Source organism: Eurosta solidaginis, chromosome 2 (genome assembly GCF_040869045.1).
Source record: "Eurosta solidaginis isolate ZX-2024a chromosome 2, ASM4086904v1, whole genome shotgun sequence".
Lineage (NCBI taxonomy): Eukaryota > Metazoa > Arthropoda > Insecta > Diptera > Tephritidae > Eurosta > Eurosta solidaginis.
This window is the reverse complement of record NC_090320.1, coordinates 264,109,298-264,117,178: the sequence shown is the minus strand read 5'-3', so window position 1 is coordinate 264,117,178 and position 7,881 is coordinate 264,109,298.

The window sequence follows — 7,881 nt, the reverse complement described above, 5'->3', positions numbered from 1 at the left end:
TAGTAAACTTCTATGCAGCAGAGTTGTCGCAGCGGAGTGGGGGAGGGGCCATAATTGAGAGGAAGGTGTGCAGGGGCACCCCACAGGGGGTGGCCTATCTCCTCTGCTCTGGGTTGTGGCAGTCAAAGAGCTCCTTGTGGAGATGGAAGCCAATGGTTGTCGGGTGGTTGCCTATGCAGATGACCTCGCCATCCTAGTCAGAGGCAAATTTCTGGGCACCCTGCGCGATGTTCTGCAGGGCTAGGTGGGCTGAATCATGTGGATTGGCAGTCAACCCTGCAAAAACGGAATTGGTTCCTTTTACAAGGAGATATAAGATGCCCGATTTCAGAACTCCCTCGATTGGAGGGGCACCGTTGGTACTTTTTGATAGGGTTAAATATTTGGGGATTGTTTTGGACAAGAAACTGTCCTGAAGACCCAATGTGGAAGATAGGGCCAAGAAGGCCGCGGTTGCCTTGTACTGCTGCAGGGGGGCTATCGGAAAGAGATGGGGACTTTCGTGAGGAGTAGTACACTGGCTTTATGAGATGGTGGTCAAAACGACTCTGCTCTATGGGGTGCTGGTCTGGTGGAAAGCACTGGACACGGCGAGCACCTCCAAAATGTTAGTGTCAGCATTAAGAATACAAACACAGGTGCTAAGTTTTTCTATCCGTTCAAAAGTTCTCCGCGAAAAACAGTTTGAAACCGAGGTCGACTGCAATAACCCGTCCAAAATGTGGAAAGAGAAGTGAAAAGACGCGTTTTGTCCTGTTATCAATAGTCCAAAGAGAAAAAATATTCGAATTATTGGAAGCGAGGCAAAAACGCGTCGTTGCCGTGTTTTAGCAATCGTCCCCGGTAATAAAGTATCACAATTTGTTAATTAAAGTTTGAAAGTAAATAAGGATATTTTTTTGTAATATAACAATAAAAATTTTACGCAGTTTTCGTTAGCAGCTACTACACTTTTTTTGGACCTAAGAAGTACAACAGTGCCAAATAGCATCCACAAAATAACGAACAAGAACAAGCATTTTATCAGGTGAGCGTGGCTGTGTATGTGCGTGCTGCTACATATCCTATTTGTAGACCTTTACAATGCAAATATGTACGACCAAGTCATATTGATTAGACTAAAAATGCATTCTAGTTTATCCATTTTTTTTTCAAAGCTGTCTAAGTCCTACCGTACCTGTAAATCAAAATTACTGTGACGAATATTAGTATCACTAAGCGATACTACCATCTCTAAGCCGATACTAAGCAGTATGTACGTAACCAAATCAATCATCATTAACACATGTACATACAAGACAGCAGAGGGATACTCACCATCAGCCGAACTAGTACTCACATATACACTAGCATATGGCTATGCGAGAGACTATAAACTACAAATAGACATGTACATATATGGCTGGTAACCAAGCATGAAATTCGCGAAGTTACTATACCTTAGTTGAAATGGGTGGACGAGGCAACAGAGAGTATAAAAGCAGCGAAAGCTGAGAAGTCAGTAATCAGTTTGATTTAAGCACGCTATCGGTTGTGAAGTATAAGTGTTATTGTGAAGTACCCTGAAAGTAGTCTAATAAAGCCCATTTTGCATTATTGAATATTGGAGTTATTTATTCAACAGTATAACGATTCGTTTCAAATAAGCGGAATTTCCCTAAATTCGTTACATTACTTAAGCCCATTTCAGCCAATCGTATTGTGACATAATTTACGAATTTCTACCTTTCAATTAATAAAACGCTTTTCAAGACTGCTTAAATCCAGATAAATTTTCTCCCCAAATCTACCAAGTCCATACGGTTTATTTCTAACGCGCTTAAGTCCAACGTTAAAACTGCTTTATTTCAAACACAGCTTAATTTTTCATTGTTTTTTCTTCGCTAAATTCTTTTAATATTTATCAAGTAAATATTTATACAATGTTGTAATAGCTACATAAATTATATTACGCAGAAAGAAAGAACCCTCGTAGTCCAAAATAGGCTTATGTTGGACTTAGGCAGGATTGATATGTTACCAACTCATATAATCCCCAATAATTTTCGTCAAACCTAGAAACCATAGCCCAGATTTCCATAAAAGATTTGGTTGCTGCAAATCGATTGAAGTGCTTATGTGTTTCCGCCTTAAGATAATAATGGTCCGCCTTGCCGCATTGCTCAGATCGACAAAGCGAGCGGCTCTCAAAGCCACGTCATATAGATGCGCTCAAAGCAATCTTAAAGCGGGAGTCATTGGTGCCGTATGTCGTACCGCTGTAGTCGTATCCCTAACGTAATCAGCTGTTTATCGTTACGACGGTAAACCAAAAGCTGGAGACATTGGTGCTTTATCGGTAACCTTATAACAGCTGATTCGACCAACCTTATGAGAATCAATGCAATCGATTATTGGTGCCGCTAAGGTCGTAACCGTATCGTAGCCAACCAATTGGATTTTGGTTTACTGTCGTAACGATAAACAGCTGATTACGTTAGGGATACGGATACAGCGATACGACATACGGCACCAATGACTCCGGCTAAAAACCAATTGGTTGGCTATGATACGGTTACGCCCTTAGCGGCACCAATAATCGATTGCATTGATTCCCATAAGGCTGGTCGAATCAGCTGTTATAAGGTTACCGATACGGTTACCGATGAAGCACCAATGTCTGCAGCTCTTTCTATTCCTCCATTGCCATACCTACCTGACAAAGGCCGCGGGAAAATGTCATTCATATAGATGCGTTTAATACAAGCTTATGCATTCCAATAACATCGTCACAATCAACCAAAATATTGCGTTTGTAAATATGAAGGAACTTCAGACTTGGCAATTGAAGTTTATTACGCCTTACCCATTCAAATACAAAATTTCGCGAAGCACAGTTATAAACATTCTCCCTATACCAGGCATGCTTAACCAACGTACCGATATCATTTCGTTACGATAATTAACGTTAATAAATGAAACAAAGTCATTTCGTTTCGTTTATTAACGGTAAGAACGTCAAATTAACGAAATGATTTTGTTTCGTTTTCTGCCATATCAAAACGAAATCAAATCGTTTATGTTTATTATTAATTTCAAACTATGCTGGCAAAGCTGATTGATGGCGGAGTCATTAAGGTGAAAGCATTAGCCAAGCTGGTTGCAACTTTTCTCATGAATTTTGACAGTACGAACATTTCTCAGAATATTTTTGACATTACCACCAACGAATTACACAAACAAATTACATGGAGTTTGTGTGTATGTCCGCTCGCTGTTACCACCTTACGGCTTCCCATGGCTATAGCATTGCCAGCACAATTCAAACATAAAGTATCACGTTTTTGTTAACGTTTTTAACGTTAACGAAAGATTTTTGTTACGGTTAAAAACGAGATACAATTTATCTTGATAATTTCTTTATCGATAATATTTCGAAGTGTTTCAACGGAAACGGTGGAAACTTTTTGATAAACGATTAGCTTAACGTTAAGGTGCATCCTTGCCCTATACAACACAAATACTTGCTAACCTATTTTTTGTCGTATTCGATTGCTATATTACAGTTTTTAGTTGCGAAAAGTGTTAGAAAATTTACCAATCTTTGGAAAAAATATTTTCACTTGCAAAATGTGCCAACACCCTTTAAAAGCTTTAAAAGCCCCGACACATAAGCAGTTTTTCATATAGATGAGTTTAAAATTATGGTTAGATTGCACGCATTTTTATGGAGAACGGTAGAATCAGCGACACTGACGCCATCTGATATTGAAAAGTATCCATCTCCCAAATTTTGTTACAAGCAAAGCATAAGAAGAAGAATGTGACATTTGTTTTGGTTAAGGGTGTTGACACACTTTGCAAGTGAAATTATTTTTCCCACTGGTAAATTTTCTAACATTTTTCGCAGGTAGAAACTGTAATATAACAAATGAATACGACACAAAATATGTTAGCAAGTATCTTTGTTGTAAGAGGATAATGTTTATACCAGTGCTTCGCGAAATTTTGTATGTGAATGGGCAAGGCGTAATAAATTTCAATTGCCACGTCTGAAGTTCCTTCATATTTACAAACGCAACATCTTGGTTGATTGTGGCGATGTTATTGGAATGCATAAGCTTGCGTTAAACGCATCTATATTAAAAATGTCATTGTGGCAACGCCTTTAGCCAAAACAAATATCAAATTCTTCTTCTTATGATTTGCTTGCAACAAAATTTGGGAGTTGGCTACTTTTCAATATCAGATAGCGCCAGTGTCGCTCATTCTACCGTTCTCAATAAAAATACGTGCAATCTACTCATGATGCTTAAGGGCCCATTACTGATACTTAGCATAGACTTGACTTGACTTGGTGTAAACTTGGCAACTTAGCCACGATTATACTGCACATAGCGCAAACAATCTGGCATCATAATCAATAAATGTCAATTTGTATGACAAAATGTCAAAATGAAATGGAAACAAACAAATGGCATCTCAAAATGTAAACGTCACTTAGAACTTACATAGAAAATCAAAATTCAACAGACTTCTAAGTCAAGTTAAGTGTTGCTAATTTTTGAGTAATGAGTAACATGCACTGTTCATTTAACAGAACTGTATGTGACATTTTTCATGTCAAATCAAGTCTAAGCTAAGTATCAGTAATGGGCCCTTTAAGCTTGTGTTAAACTCATGGTTAAACTCATCTGTATGAAAAACTGCTTATGTGTCGGGGCTTTAATAGGAGAACGGCTGTAGCGACTGGCCAGAGAATGCAAAAAAGTGTTGTTTTTTGCTCGCGTTAATAAATTGAAGTGCCATGAATTGCCAATTTGTGTTAATATCAGCTTTAAGCTTTCTTTTAAATGTGTCTACAGAAAATCAGACTAAATATTGATATTGATCTCTCAATTCTAGTTAATAGATTATATATGAGTTGCCAGTTAAGCATACATTTTAAAATATGTAAGTATACCACACTATTGAGCAAATGATGTAAGTAATCGAACACCGATTGAACAGGTGATCTAGCCCACAAATCAGACTTTCAAGATTGCGCATAGCGCATGTAAACAAAAGATCAGCTGTTTTTTATAAGCAATTTTTACGTCATTTTCCTTTAGCTCTTGTTTTTTTCTCTCTTTCTTTCATTCGCTGAAGCAGTCCAGTGTGACGTATATGCGCAGAACGAAGCAATTTTGCACTCGTGAATGCGCAATCTTCTGGGGTGATTTGTGATCTAGGCTATTTGCTATTGTGAACGGTTATTTTTCAAACATTCGCACTTGTATGGATTCACAATGGATATACATATTACATACATACATTCTAGCTACATACATGTAAATGAAAACATTAACAAAGTTGTCAAAATGGCGCGCAGCACGAACAAAGCAAGCAAGAAATGAAAATTACAAGACAGGCTGGTGCGGACAGAATAACAAAACGCATGGGGAACATTGTGAATGAAACTAAGTGTGATATTTTATCTGTCAACTGCCTGACAGGATGTTCAATATGGCTGCCATTGTGAATTCATACAAGTGGCGAATGTTTGATAAAAACGTTCACAATAGTAAACAGCATCGATCACCTGTTCAATCGCTGTTCGATTACTTAAATAATTAGCTCAATAGTGTTTTTAGGCCGCGGTACAATGACATTTTTCATATAGATGCGTTTAACACAAGCTTATGCATTCCAATAACATCGCCACAATCAACCAAGATGTTGCGTTTGTAAATATGAAGGAACTTCGGACTTGACAATTGAAGTTTATTACGCCTTGCCCATTAACATACAAAATTTCGCGAAGCACTGTTAGGCAAGGTGCACACGAGGCTACGCGTCATAGACCCGTACAAGATATTTCATATAGCTACAATTTCTCTACGCTTCAAGATCTGCACACGAAGCTACTTTCGAGCGTCGCTAAAAAAAGCAAACAATTATTGAAAAAAATAAAAAATAAAATTTCTTCAGCTATATCCGTCCCCCAAACCAAAGGAAAATATGTATTAAACGTTGTTTGCATCCCCGTGCCTTTGTAAATTATGAAAGGCAATTTTAAACCACCGCGGACTAGAGAAAAGGGTGATTTCTAGTTTCCAACACTTTTTAGCCTTTTAAACGCTTCAACAATGTCTAACCAAGCTGTTGTGGTGTTTAATACTCTTTTTCGCATAAGTAATATACCTTTCACGTCCTTTTATTAACTTAAGTAACATTTTTTAACTAATTACACAAATTTGCATACAAAAAATGTAAACAAACATCTTGTTCTTCCTTTTTTTCAAGCGTACGTACGCTCAGCGACCAACATTGCTGTACGCTTAGCTACACGAAAATTTCATGCAGCTGACGCCTCGTATGCAGCTCTCCATTCAAATACATGTATTCGGCATCAACGTGCACAAATTTCGCCTGCAGTGTCTATGACGCGTAGCCTCGTGTGCACCTTGCCTTATAAACATTCTCCCTATACAACAAAAATACTTGCTAACATATTTTGTGTCGTAATCGATTGTTATATTGCAGCTTTTAATTGTGAAAAATGTTAGAAAATTTACCAACCAGTGGGAAAAATAATTTCACTTGCAAAGCGTGCCAACACCCTTAGCCAAAGCAAATGTCAAATTCTTCTTGTTATGATTTGCTTGGAACAAAATTGGGGAGTTGGCTACTTTTCAATATCAGATGGCGCCAGTGTCGCTCATTCTACCATTCTCCATAAAAATGCGTGCAATCTACTCATAATGCATAAGCATGTGTTAAACTCATCTATACGAAAATATGCTTATGGGTCGGGGCTTTTTCAAACATTTTGTAGACGACTGGTATATTGTATTATTTACATATTTTAAAAGGTTTGCTTAATTGGCTGTTCATATTTTGTCTATTAACTAGATTTTAGAAACGAATATTAAAATGTAGTCTGATTTTCTGTAGACAAATTTAAAAGAAAAACTGATTTGGAACGAAAATGGGCAATTCATGGCAAACATCTTTCCTCCATTCTCTGGCCATTCGCGACAGCCGTTCTCCCTGTCAGCTATTATTTGACAGGTAGGTATAGCAATGGAAGAATAGAAAGATTTTTCATTTGTATGAATTCACAATGATGGCTACTTTTTAGCATTTTTGCAGCGTTTTGACAGGATGTTCAATATGTCGGCGCATAGGGCCGCCTATCTTCAGCGGGTGATAGAAAGAGATACAGAATGAGACAGCGATAGTCAATTACAAATCAGACGATCCAATCACTTTGGAATTTTGACGTCTATACAGAAGATATCACACTTAGTTTCATTCACAATGTGGTGAACTCCCAAGGGGAATCTATGCAAGGTGATGCCAAAGTGAATTTAACCTTGCTGTACCAAGACGTGGCTTAGAAAATACCAAGAAGAAGCAATCAGCTGATGGGATAACTCCATTTGGTATTGAATTCACCTTGGAGACCTCCTCATCTTGATTTTCAAGAGGAAAACCAACCTGTTTCAGCGCCTTGTATATCTATCCTCTTTGGTTCAAAGTAAATGCAGAAGGTAATTGTGCAGTTTAGGGGCCCCACCCTAAAACTGGTCCTTTTTTTTTGAGTGAGGTATCAAAGGACGCGTGTTCACGTCTAGATCAAGAATCCGAAAGCGGAAGTTAACTTTTTTTACCCGTTCAAAAGATATTAACGAAAAAACGAAAAAAGACCCGTGGGTACTTCCGAAACCGGGGGTGGGATCCATAGTATTTTTGCACAGAACATCTTTCTGCGTTAGCGGCCTTCGGCCGCGCTTATAAAAAATAACCCTGGGCTACGCCATGCCAAGTGCGGGTGTGTGGTATAACCGTGGCTACCGCCACGGTGATGCACAATTTTTTTTGTGGGTATCAACACAAATTAATACGCGTCTTTTGATA